Genomic DNA, 13,874 nt, shown 5'->3' with positions numbered 1-13,874 from the left:
CAAGAGTACAAGCGAGATATACCAAATTCTTATGATTTAACACCAAGAGTATATCCGACATCCTGCAAGCCAGATATACCAAATTCTTATGATTTAGCAAGAGTGGAAACTCATGGAATTATTATGATTTAGTAAGAGCCTAGACTCATGGATAAAGAAAGTCTACACCTTGAACTAAAATCATAACAAAACACTGTACTCAATAAACAATAAACTAAGATCATAACAAGACACTATACTCAATAAAATTCTGCCACCTAAGCCTCACCTATAAACCACACATCACTTATTACAAATTAATATCTAACACCTAAGCCTCACCTATAAACCACACATCACTTATTACAAAGTATTACAAATTTATATCTAACTCTTCTAGGGCCACAATGTCTCTCGAAAAAGTACATTCACACAATGTGTGTTGACTGCCGTTTTAAATGTATTGACACAATATTACTCCACGTCGATAACTGCACACGTACTAGCAACAAAGCGCTGCAAGTCCGTGAACCAGGATATCCTAAAAAATAAATAAATACCTCTGTTTTCTTTTTCCATGCCTTCGAGAATCCCTGGAATCCTGTCATGAAATTCCCAAATGCGCATTCAGTTTTAGAGGTTTGCATGCTAATCCTTTCGGAACTGATGATATAGTTGCAGTTTTTCTTGAATTTGTTTATATGATGGACAAACATCTTAGTAAAAGGTGTTGCAGTTGTTTGCAGGGCAGCGATGGGTTCAAAGAACAGTGCAAACAGAGAACAGAGAACAGTGCGAACGTTTACGAGGAAGTTCCCAAGCAACGACTGGAAGAGAACAAGAAGCGGATGGAGGTTAGTAATCATCAGGCATTTGGGATTTGCTTGCATTTGTGTTGTTTTGTTTTAAGTGTTATGAAAGAATGGGTGAATCCAGGAGTTGAATCTCGTAGCGTTCTCCAACAGCTTTTATGAGATGTGGAATTCGGCAAACAAGACAACCCCTCACGTTTGTTTTGAAGTTCAGCGGATGTTATGCTCTTCTTGGGTTTTTTGGGCATTTGAGGCATTTTGTTGTGATGTGCGTTTGTTTTGAAGTTCAGCGGATGTTATGCTCTTCTTGGGTTTTTTGGGCGTTTGAGGCATTTTGTTGTGATGTGCGTTTGTTACAAAAGGAATGTTAAGCCGCCAACAACGAAGCTGGAGAGGATTCCTGACTAAGTGCGCCGCTCCTCCCGTGTTGCCAACTTTCTGCCCCCTGATTACTACGAAGTAGTATTGTCGTCTTTTGCACAGCTTCATCCACTACCCTATCTTTTGCATAGTTGAGCTACCATGCCGACGTTGAGGTGTATCTCTTTGTGGAAGTTATTGAGGACTTATTCTTGGCTTCATTCACAAGGATATCATTAACATCTATTATCTGAAAGTCACTTAGGGGAGGGACGCCATTACCTGTGCGCCCTCCCCTCCACCTGGCGGACAAGCACGTGGACGGCACGTGGACTCGTACGACACATCGCCAACTTAACGAGCCACCTGTTAACATGCGTGTCAAGGGTTTAGGGTTTATTTAACGACCATGGATCCGCTCATTTCCGCCTTTACACCGCGATGTATGCTCCGACTGTGGGTTTTCTGTTCGGGTCCGGTGTTTGTTCGAAGCCCTCCGCCGATGATGGCACGGGAGGGCTCCATTACCTGTGCATGATGTCCGCCATGGTTGAGCTCATGTCCGCCAATTGCTGTTCAGTCTGGACCGCCGGTGGTTTAGGGTTTCCTGGGTGGTTGTTTAATTCGCGCTATTTGCCCACCAATTGCTGTGCGAATTGCTGTTTAGTCTGGACCGCCGGTGGTTTAGGGTTTCCTGGGTGGTTGTTTAATTCGTGCTATTTGCTGTTTGGGGAGGAGCCAGTATCAATTTACAGGTAATTGCATATTTCGGTGGTATTTGTGTGGTTTTTTGGGTTTTTTTCTTCTGCATTTGCTCATTTGTTAATTTTTTCCAATTGTTGTAGCTGTGGCAGGTCCGGCGAGCACTGGAGAAGGTCCGCCGAATGTGTGGCGAGCTCTGGACTGATGGCTTCTATCCGGTAGGATTTTTATCCTACCAGCCATTTTCTGAAGTGTTTTTCAACACCTCTCACCGTGTGTTTCTCAACACCTCACCTCGCTTATTGGAAGTTTTGTTAAATTTGGAGACAGGTTTTACCTTGCGTATTGAATTTAAGTGCTTTATAAGTCTCTATTCCCATCTCTATTGTAGCCGCCCTTTGGTTTTGTATGGCAGCTTTAAGTAGTAGCCCTTTGGTTTTGTTGAAGGTATAATTTATTAGCTGCTTTGTTGAAGGGTTTAGGGTTTTGGATTCTCATGTGTATATTTCTTAATAGGAATTGTAAATGCTCTTCCGAGGCCAAGATATGCTATTTTTACTACACCTCTTCGCTTATCCACCAGGAGATTGTGAGGCTTCAGGTCCCTGGCATATTATAGGCTGCCTTTCAATATTGGAGCATGAACAGAGAATGTTTCAACTGCCTTTCGAGCTTCTGTACCATTCCATATAATTTAGGCATACTTCATGAATTGTAAGACTCCTAAGCCGGTGGTGTTCTAAATCCTTCTATGAGATGTAAGGTTGTTTGCTTGTAGGAAGTTTGTTAGACTGTCTTAAGGTGGCTAAGCTGTTTCTAGGGTTCTACTGCGTCTAGTCTTGTTCTGAGGGTTTGAAGGGAGTTATACAGATAAGAAGGTATGCGGATTCCTTCCTAAGCAGGTATTGTAAGGATTCAAGGTCTAGTGTTTCATTCCAAAGATCTAGCTTCCTCAGTCCTTCTAAGCTAATGTCTCAGACCATCTTCAGATTGTCTCTGTCCTTCGGAATGTTGGTTTGCTTCTTGAAGGATACTAGAGCCTATGGTGTAAGCAGCTTACGTATTATTCATATATTATGATAACTTGTTTCTCTGTATTGGTTACTAGTAATCACAATGCATAACCTTATGGACAGTGTTCACATAATCTACATGCCTTAATTACGATAAGCTCTTGTTCCTGTATTAGTATAGCTTGATTACAGTGATATCATAACTCTTACATATTACTGATATAAGCTCAATGTAAGGATATGGAATATGAAGCGTATAGTCTAATCACTTACACGGTATCAATTGATGTACCATATATAATTGACTAAGCTTAAACTCCATATTAGTAGAAGCTGTAATACATTTATACCTATAACTATTTCACACATATGGCTCCGATTCCCATTGAATTGATTACAATGAGTACTCTTATTCAAGCATTGTGTTAGCTTCTCACTTCCATGGGACTAATCTGATGAATACCGATATAGTGCTTGCAGTAGTTTGGGTTAGGTTCCTAAAGACTATCTCCCATGTTTGCCTATGCCATTCAATTTTGTCTATCACATGCATTTTGTTCGTTTCCTTGGAACAATACTTAGCTCAATTATTTTAGAACTATATATGACTACATATTTGATTATATTAAAATCAGATTTGTTGGATTTATTTACTTATTTATGGTTGAGAATTTATTTGCAGCTCTGTGTCTTATTATCTCAGTGTTTCAGGTTTTCTTCAACAAATTTAAATAATAATTACTTCAAAAATGAAGAAAATGACTTCAAAGAGTCCAGTAGTTCCAATTGTAACTCTTTATGATCTTTGTGGAGTACATATGTTGTGTAGGCTTTAAGTTTAGTTCAGTTTTGGTTTTGAGCTATTGTTGTGTATTAACTTCTTTCTATATTCAATAGAAGATGGATGTGTTTGAGAGTTAGGATATTTTACAGAAGTATGTGCTTGTAGGTAAGCTTACTTAGATCTAGGTTATTCTTTCAAAGTTGAAAAACTGCTTACAGTGGCCTGCTTTCTATGATACTTGTTGACTGCAATGAATAATTAGATCTAAAGCATATTGCTACGGTGACTGCATAAATACCATAAGACAATAATAATAAGCCCAAGACCACTGCACATTGACCATAAGAGACTAATAAAGTCATATGTTTTTCTGTTGGTGACTTTCCAAGTGTTTATCTAAGGTCTGGTATATGTTTTCTGATATCTGAAATATGCTTTTCGAGATCTGGTGTACTTGTTTTAGTAAGAAGAAATCAATTTGCTAAGGTTTAATATCCATAAGAAATCACTTATCAGTGTTGGGAGCATCATTTTGAAGCTAATGGTGAAGTATTAAGTGATTTATTTTGTGAAATATTGTTCATCTTTGCAGTGGAAAAAGATGCCCCAAGACATAATATGAATTGACATAACAATTTCAAAAGGGGAATAAGTATCTAAGTTATCATTGTAGCGTCTTTTGTGGACTGATATCATTTGTGCTTAACTCGCAAATAAAACTGCTTTACAACCAACCAAGCTGCTGTTGGCTTTTCAATGTAGTGAATGCATAGCACCATAATGTTGTTAGTGTTTCAAAGCAATAAAACAACCTAGGTTGTAAGCCAGAATGTTTTTGTGACAAGAAAAAGACACAATCCATCCAAAATCCACATCATAATGTGGTTACAAACAAAAACATATGACACCCCTATTCTTTATGGCCTTGAGAATCTTGAGTGCCAAAACTCCCCGAGTTACCTTCTTGAGCCAAGTAGGTTGGCCTACCTGTCAAGGGTTGATTAGGAAATGGTTGATTGCTGCCATATGATTGACTCCAATTTGCAGCTTCCAACCATGGAGGTATTGAGTACCCATACCTCACATTTGCACTACTGGTCCCTGCATTAAGTGGAGGTGTGTAATGAGCATACATAGAATTGGCACCAACTTTGGTAGGAATAAGGCAAGTGGGTAAACCCTCAGTGGTATAGTGAGGCACTTGAATGTTTATGAGATCTTGGAATAATGGTGTATTATCTGCAATGGAGTCCAATGAGTTTGAAATAATTCTGGTTTCATTAGCTATTCTTGTATCATTGTCAACCATATTGATCATCCCTTGTTCCTTTTCAAGCATTTGTTGTGCCTTTCGTTTTTCCTTTTCCTGTCTTGCCATTTGCTTTTGTTGGTCCTTAATTTGCCTTGCTTTATCTCTTTCAATCTTTTCATCTGCTCGATGTTGTGCTGCAACAATCCTTGCTGCCTTCTTCTCCTTGACTAGATCCTTCTTTTTCTGTTTTAATTCTTGCATTTCAAATTTCTTTTTTTCAGACTCAACTAACAGGTTTATATAGTCCTCTGAGGTGAGTAACTGTGAGCTTCGGCCCAGACGAAGACTACCTGGTGCACCTTGCTTTTTTTTCATTGATACTCTCTGTACTGGTAGCTTTAGGAATCGTCCAAGTGTCTTCTCCACCCCTCCCACCTGCATGTCATTGCTTGGTACTTCCCTTCCAGTTTCTATTGGAACTGATTGAACTATATCATTATCTTCATTTGATGCCTCATTATGTCCTTCATCTTCTTCCATTGATATATTGTCCACAAAAAAATGAACAATTTCACTGTTCAATTCTGCTGGTTGTGAGGGCATGTTCATGCTTTCTTCATTGGTTGCTGAGACACTATGTGCATTCATATTGATCATTGCTTCTGCTCAATGTGGAAAAAGTCGAAGTCGGGATTAAATCGGCAAGGGTCCAAAAGTTGAAAAAGTCGTTAAAGTCGGGAGTTTTTCGAAAAAGTCGGCAAAAAGTCGGCAAAATTAAAAAAATACAAAAATATTCATTTTTAAAAAAATCCGGACTTTTTCAATAAAATCCCGATTTTTTCAAACAAAAAAAAAATCATTAAAAAAATACCACGATTTTTTGGAAAAAGTCCCGATTTAATCCCGACTTTTTCGATTTAATCCCGATTTTTTCGACTGGGAAAAAATCGGCAAAAAATCGGCCGATTTAATCGGCCAGCCAAAAAAATCGAAAAATCGGGATTTAATCCCGATTTTTTCCCGACTTTTTCCACACTGCTTCTGCTAGCCATGAAGGTGGGGTTACTTGGCTTGGCAATGTCAATTGGTCATTGTCAACTGCATGTTCAGCAATAACATTAACAATATCAACAACAGGAATTTCATGTTCTTGAGTTGGTGGAACAATCTCCATGTTACTGCGAATTTGTTCATTGTTATATTGTGTTTCACATACAGTTTCATCATCTTCAGCATATAAGTGTCCTTGAGACAAGGAAATCATATTACCAGCTGCAACAACATCATCTTGGTCATCTACTTCTTGCACTTCAACACCTGTTTGGGCATTCCCTTCTTCCTGACCATCCACATGAAACGCTTGGCTACAACCAGTATCATGCATGAGAGCATCATAGTTCAGTGGCCAGATTCCTGTCCTCCTAAAGCCAGCCTTGATATTTGATGGTGTCAAAGCCCTTTTAAAAGCTTTACTTGCAAGCTCTGCTAGCTCAAACCTTTTCACCTCAACCCCTGGATTCTTTGCCATCCATGCAGCACGCTCCGACCTGAAATAGTTCTTGAAAGGGCCAAACACACTAACATCAAGGGGTTGCAGTCTATGAGTGGTATGAGCTGGCAATGTCAATAGGTCGATGCCTAAATTGTTTGCTTCCTCAATTGTTTGTACAGCCATGTGGCTCCCATGGCCATCTAATATCAAAAGGTGTCTGTTATTAGGCGAGACGCCACCTGGTACCGATGCAGCAAAGTGAAAAAGCCAACTTAGAAACAGTTCTTTAGTCATCCATGCATGGGGATGTGCAGCCATGCATGCACCTGGTTCGCAGTTCTGTATATAGTTTTTCAGTTGATTTTTACCTTTGAATAGATAAAATCCTGGGATTGAAGTACCAATTGCATTAACACAACATAAAATAGTTATCCACTCCCTGCTCTTGGGCAAAATCTTTGGCACATTTCGGCTCCCTCTCTTGGCAATTACCCGCATGCCACAATTCCTCCCTGCCTGTAAACCTGTTTCATCACAGTTCCATATATGGTCTGCTCCATAAGAATGTTTATCATAAGCACTAGAAAGTGTGTCATAGAATTTTTGCACAACTGCAGGGCGCAAATTTAATGCTCTGTCTCTGTCAAGGCCCTCAGCAGTACGCAATACAAGTTCTGGATGCCTTTTTTTAAACCCAAACCACCATGATTTACCAGGAAACCCATCTTTGAATGGGTTTGGCCTCCCTTGACAGATTTGAGCAACTGTTGATTTGAGTTGTATCAACTCTAGCCCATGTCCCAGTTGGGCCATCTCTTTACACCACTCAACCACCTCGGCCTCCTCATCCTCAGTCATAACTGTAAGAGGCCCTCTACGTTTTGTATGAGTCAGTCCATTTATCCAATAATGTATTGATGAGGGAGGAATACCATGTTTTTTTGCAGATGCCCGAACTGAGTATCCATTAAACTCTATGTCGTCAATTGCAACTAACATTTGTTCTTTTGTCCATCCTCTTATAGCACTGATTTTTTTAGTTGAGCTTGCTCCTTGGACTGTTGTTGATGGTGGTTCTGTGGCTGATGGTGTGTTAACATCAGCAGTTGTCACATGGTCATCTTCAACAATGTTCCCTGGTGCATTGCTGGCATCGACATCAGCTGGCCTGTCATCATCAGACGATGTGCATCGCAGCTGCGCACCCCTTGTCACTCTCCTGCCACTTCTCCTTGTACGAGCAGAGTAACTTCCTTTTGCCATAGATGCAACAACCTGTAAAATTATTGCATGCATTTAGACATTAGAATATATGTTAAATTATGCTTTATTACTTCTGCAAAAATTATCCCTATGAAGCTGATGATCGAATAATTCCTGTAAGCTAACCTTCAATTCCTGTAAGGTAAGCAACAAATAAGGTCAACAAATAAGGTCAACAAATTATTACAGTTTTAAAAATAAAATTAAACATAAATAGATAGCATTCTTAAATTTTCAAGGCTAACAAAAGACTTACACACATGAATACCATTTTGAAAGAATTCATACCATTTGTAACTTACAACACTAGGTAGATCTTGAGATTAAGATATTTTCTCATCTGTGATGTCAGAACAAGTTTTTACCATGGTGGTGAACTTGTGCTTTTATTTACATTATTGGGACTTTCTTTCTCTGCTTAGCATATCTGACTACAAAAATTTAGGTAGATAAGATGTTTTCTCATCTGTGGTGTCAAAACAAGATTTTTACGATGGAGGTAAACTTGTGCTTTTATTTACATTATTGGGACATGTCTTCCTCTGCTTCGCATATCTGGTTACAAAAACTTAGAAATGCTTCCCACTTGACTGATATGGAATTTGTGAGTTTGATTTTAGTTTTTCATGTAATGTCTAAATGAGTCTTTTTCTCTATCTTTACATAAGTTCAAAAGAGTTGAAATTATTGCTTCAGTGCTTAGTATTTTATTGGTGTTTACCATGCTTACTGGAAATTTGGATTCAGTGCCCTGTTTTGATTGTTTCCTTTACAGTTACTCTGTCTCTTCTTTCAATTAATTTGTCCTTAGGCTTTTTGAAACAAATGGCTTGCATCTCCTCATATTACTTCACCGATAGTTCACTAAAATCCTATTTAGTTTGTTCCATGTGCTTGTTGCATGAGCAAAAATAAGCGCGACCTTTGTAAAATGTGACTGAACTTAAAATTCGGCTGAGAGGTCTCACTTTTCATTATATTTTGATATATTTGTGAAATTTTCTCTCATAATCATGTAAGTTCACGGGTTTCTTTAGTATCTGTTTTTCCTGGTATACCACTTAAGCGCGACCTTTGTAAAATGTAACTGAACTTAAAATTCGGCTGAGAGGTCTCACTTTTCATTATATTTTGATATATTTGTGAAATTTTCTCTCATAATTATGTAAGTTCACGGGGTTTCTTCAGTATCTGTTTTTTTCTGGTATACCACTTTTGTTGCAGTTCCAAAATCTTTGCAATTCTAATATATATTCATAACATGACCAAGTGTGAAATAATAATTCTTACGCCAGGAGAACTTAAACTAGTATTTCTGAAATTGGCACCTTTAAAGTTTTGAGTTTTGCAGCTATGGCTTAATAGCGAGCTGGATTACTAATGTAGCCCAAGTATTTTTAAACTTAAAAACACCTGTTTTATTAAGCAGACTTAAAATCTAATAGCATCTTGTCCTCTTATTTGATTCGCTGTCTTTCTGAGCAAGATGTTTGATAGCTTACTGCACTAATTTGTTTGTAATCCTAGAAGAAATGATCTATTTTAGAAGTGTGAAAGTTGAGCTTACTGTACAGTGTATTGTTTCATATTGCTTTTGTTAAGTTGGTCCAATCAACATGGACACAACGGGGCTTTCGTTGCGGAGACCCTACCGTGTATAAAGGGTTATCGGGAACGACAACAGGACGAGAAACGATGTTTAGAAGTTTCCCATTGAAGAAACTAGGAGAAACGATGTTTAGATGTTTAGAAGTTTCCCATTGTATTCAATAGGTTAACTGTATAAGCTAGAACACATACATAAACTCTGTATAAAAAAGGTTAATTGTAACTGTATAGGTTAACTGTCACCACCCTATGGACAGAACTGTAATGTAAGAAATCTGATAAATGAATGGACAGAACTGTAATGTAAGAAATCTGATAAATGAAAACAATGAAAACAGAACTGTAATGTAAGAAAAATCTGATAAATGAAAACAGAACTGTAAGAAGAATGAGTTGTAATTCATATAACTAACTTGAATATATTGGCCACTGTTTTGTGATGTTGTCTTCAAGTTTGCTGAATAGTTTGAAAGCATAAGATGCAACTTCAACAGTGGGTGGACTTCTTTTATAGTTTTGGGGACTTGATTTTAATTGGTGGACATGGATGCACATGGATTGCAATGGCTTCATTTTGAATGTGTGGTATGGATTTAATTTGCTGTGATCTAATGGTTGGGAATTGTTTATTTGTTGATCCATGTGCTTTGATTTGTTTTAATAAGAAATAGAATGAGTTGGGTGTCATTTATTGCAGTTATTGGGTCTGGGTGTCATTTATTGAACAAAGTGGATTTAATTGTTATTGGGTTGGGTGTCATTTATTGAACAAATTGGATTTAATTGTTATTGGGTTGGGTGTCATTTATTGAACATAGGGTGCTTAGTTGTTGAACAACACAGCAGTTATGGCTGACATACATTCCTTTTGTTATGTGCAGGTAGGCATATTTATTTGGGATGCAAAGTTGGAGTTCTCATGAGTGGGGGTTGAAGTGACTGCTGTTTTGTACTTCTGGAATAGACCAGTTTGGAAGCCTTTATGGCTCTAGCTGTTTTCTACTTGGGTCAATATGTTTTGCAATATTAAGTAGTAAAATACTATTTATGGACAGTTGTGGGCCCAGTCAATGTATGGGTGATTTTTGGACATAATTTAAAACTTATTTATACATAATGTTATTTATTTCTGTTTAAAATTTGGTTTCAAAAGTCTTAATCACTGGTGGTTTGGTGGGACCAGTATTATATCAACTACTGGTCCCTGCACAAGAATAGGAATCCCTCCCCTAGTACTTGTTCTTGGCTAGCAGAGCACAAACTGAGATAGTACATCCACATTAAGGCAAAGCAAGCCATATTAACATCTATTATGCAAAGATATCATTCACATCAATTCCACTTTAGTACAACACAAACTCACATAATACCTCCACATTAGGTCAAAACAAGCCATACTAACATCTACTAGGTGGAAGTTACATGGTATTTATACTTGGTTTCATCTACTAAGATATCATGTGCGCCACTTTAGCACAGCACAAACTCAGATAGTACCTCCTGGTCAAAACAGGGTCAAAACAGGACACACAGAACTGTGAGCTTTCTTTGAACTTGGGCCATCATCTTGGCAAGTTTTCCAGCTTGCCATTTGGCAACAGCTCCACATGCATGGAGGTAGAAGAACTCAAGCTGTGTTGTCCGTTGAAATTGTAGCGAGTTGAGTTCTTAATAGGTATTCTTTATGTATACAGTATATTTCCCTCTTGAAAATAGTGGAAATTTCAGCATTCATATAAAGTTACGGGTTTGGGAACCAAAAAATGTTTAGTGGGCTAATGGACATTTGGTGTTTATTGGTGAGGTTGATAGAATATTATCTGTTTATCAGGTTCTATTCTTCTATAGATCACATTCTAAAGATCACGTGCAAGTGTAAGTTGATTTATGGTTTCCACCTTTTGCAGTGCAGCGCTCTTAGGATACATTAAGAGAAGAAGGTCCAAAAAATGAAAGTGTCTAATAATATTTCTTTTCGCACAGTTGGGTGTATGGTGACGAGGTTATTCCACGGCTTTTTGCAAACGTTTTGCCAATCCCAATTGCTCTTCTGGGTAAGGCATGCCAATGGGGGTTTTATCATGAACTTTTAGCCCGGCTCCTTTTGTTTTTTTGTTTTTTGTAATTTTTGTTTCAGTTGATGCCATCACTCATGCTGTGCAGATCTCTCAAGCAAGGGCGTTAAAAGAAATCGAGTTACTTTTGCACCCCAAGCTTATCTATCTGTGAATCAAAGTCTTGTTGGTCTTTTTTTCCTTAATGAGGTTTTTAGGATGCAGAATCTCTCTTTTAACTTCAAGTTTATAAAGTCTTTTACTTGATAAGGGGTGTATTCCTGTTACCAAAAGAAGAGCGTTGCAGTACTTCTTTTGCAGAGAATTACCATGCTTCCAGGGTTTAGCGATTAGGAGTCTATTTAAGATACAGTCCATGTAGCTTTTCCAACGACCTCAAAACCTAGTCCTGCAGCAGCCACTTTCACATTCAACTCCCTCAAAACCACAGTTAGAAGCTCCACAGCAAACACAGCAACAGTCTACTACAAGTAGGTTTTCCAACAACCTCAAAACCTAGCCCTGCAGCAGTCACTTTCAAATTCAACTCCATCCAAGCCACAGCTAGCAGCTCCTCAGCAAACACAGCAAATTGCCAGTGTACAGCAATCACAGACATCATCCGCATTGGGCAATCTCCAGAGTCCAGACACAATTAGTAAACCAAATTAAGTGGCAGAAACCTTCCCAGGTTATTGCTGACTGTCATCAAGATTAGCAGAGTTGGGGCAATCAACAATTACACAACCACTGTCATTTCTTAGTTTGCTGTGGTCCAAACTTGAGAGCCTTCACGCAAATCTAACTTTGTTCATCCTTCAAATATTGGGCCTATTTAATTGCTTTGCTCAAGTATTTGAAGAAAGTAGAAGGTCTTGCCAGCCTTTTCACCACCACTGGCTTTAGGGCATCAGCTGAGTCTACACGGGTCCTGTGTTAAGGTTTATTAACTTCTGTTTTTCCTTCTTCTCTTACTGTAAGGGACTAAATTGCTTTGGAGGGTCTATTTCCCCTTTAAGCGCTCTCTCACTTGGCATTTTATTATGCAAAGGTGGTCATGCTCAGTTTTATTTGCAATTTGCCTTTCTGACTAACTATAGTTTGGGCATGCAGATTACAACAGAAACATGGTAATTGGAGCAAGCCCAAAACTATATTGAGCTATGCTGCAAATGGATCTTGATGGGATCCCACACCTTTATGCTTGTAAAGTGGTTTTAAATGCATAGAAGGCTCGATGGTGGTATCCAAATAATATCTCATATATGTTATTTGAATTTCTAGTCACGGAGAGTGTAGTGAAAAAGGATTCGCACTTTTGCATGTATCTATGCATGTGGGGTATGACTATAACCGCTAATCACTTGGCTATACACCTGGAGAAGGGCTGTACACCTTCCTTTGCTGGAGGTGACCTCATAAGTTAAGGCTGTAACGCTGGCTTCATATCCAATCACTCACGCATTAGCCCAGTAAGGACCTTTCTCAATTCTCATAAGTCATGCTTCTTGCAACATCTCTGCGTTGGTTAATGTTAGAGTTGTTTCGAAATAGTGCAGTGAATCAATCCAACACTAATCAATGAAGCCTACTGAATGAACCAACCAATCTACTTATGTTGTTATGTTGCTGGGAACCTTGATTGGTGCCAGAGGAAAGACAGTCATACTGAATGAATTGGATTGCTATGATCTAGTAACAATATTGTTGAAGAACCATAACCTACATAGCTCAGGGACCTTTGGAACCATGGCTAGGTGTGACACCATAAACATCTAAATCACATATTTCAATATTTTCCATCCTCCCTCTACATGAATAAAGCATCTATCTTCAGAACTAGGCAATCTCCTAATCAAGGAGCTGGCACTCTGATACCAAAGAACTGAGAATGGACCGAGACCTGGCCACCATAAGCATAAGAAAAGACAACAGAGCGAACATCCATTAGTGTTTCCTCTCTTTTTTGGTGTGTGCATGGGATCGATCTCTACCAAAGGCACCAAACAAAGAATGGACCACCTGAAACACTATATCTTACTTCTCCCTATACCTTGACTACCTAGGAAGATATCTGCCACTACTAAAGTGCAGTGAAGTAAATCAATGCCATGCCACCCAGTTATGTATGGGCCTATAGAGTAGATCAGCTAACAAAACTGAAACTCTACTACTTCATAAATCATTAAAAGTTGGTCGGTTCACCCACACTTCTCCTACACCTATTTTCTCGCTTGTATTGGAGGGGCGTAAGGTCACCCTTTTTTGCCCATTTTGGATCAATAGAATCTATTTTCTATAGCCCCACATTGAAATTGCAGTGTCAGTAGCAGTAGATGACTAATAGTGCCAAATACATAGGAAGAATAAACCAAATACATGGAAGAAATAATGCAAACTCTCATACGTAGTCATATAAATGAGTTCAATTTCATGGCCTTGGTTTATGCAGTTCATAGTGTGGCTAGGTTTAAGGACATGTGTCAAATGTTTTTTTTTGCAATGCACATAGTGCTTATGCTTAAGGTTAATCATCAAATGGTTTTTTGCAGGGT

At 38.5% G+C, this 13,874-nt stretch overlaps 1 long non-coding RNA gene across 2 annotated transcripts; it reads left to right on the top strand.

Annotated features, from left to right (window-relative positions):
* Nucleotides 1-411: 411 nt before the first annotated feature.
* Nucleotides 412-10,404, top strand: LOC149260451 (uncharacterized). Of its 2 annotated transcripts, none has more exons than XR_016258296.1 (4): nucleotides 412-618; nucleotides 726-833; nucleotides 2,006-2,071; nucleotides 10,147-10,404. It is a non-coding gene; the product is annotated as an uncharacterized LOC149260451 (long non-coding RNA). The 2 variants fall into 2 exon arrangements; XR_016258295.1 differs by having other exon boundaries at nucleotides 1,997-2,071.
* Nucleotides 10,405-13,874: the final 3,470 nt, after the last annotated feature.

Source organism: Pinus tabuliformis, chromosome 6 (assembly GCF_031772625.1).
Source record: "Pinus tabuliformis cultivar Carrire ecotype Pingquan chromosome 6, CPIR1, whole genome shotgun sequence".
In the NCBI taxonomy this organism is placed as follows: domain Eukaryota; kingdom Viridiplantae; phylum Streptophyta; class Pinopsida; order Pinales; family Pinaceae; genus Pinus; species Pinus tabuliformis.
The sequence above is the reverse complement of the archived record's forward strand: the minus strand, read 5'-3'. Positions and strand labels throughout refer to the sequence as shown.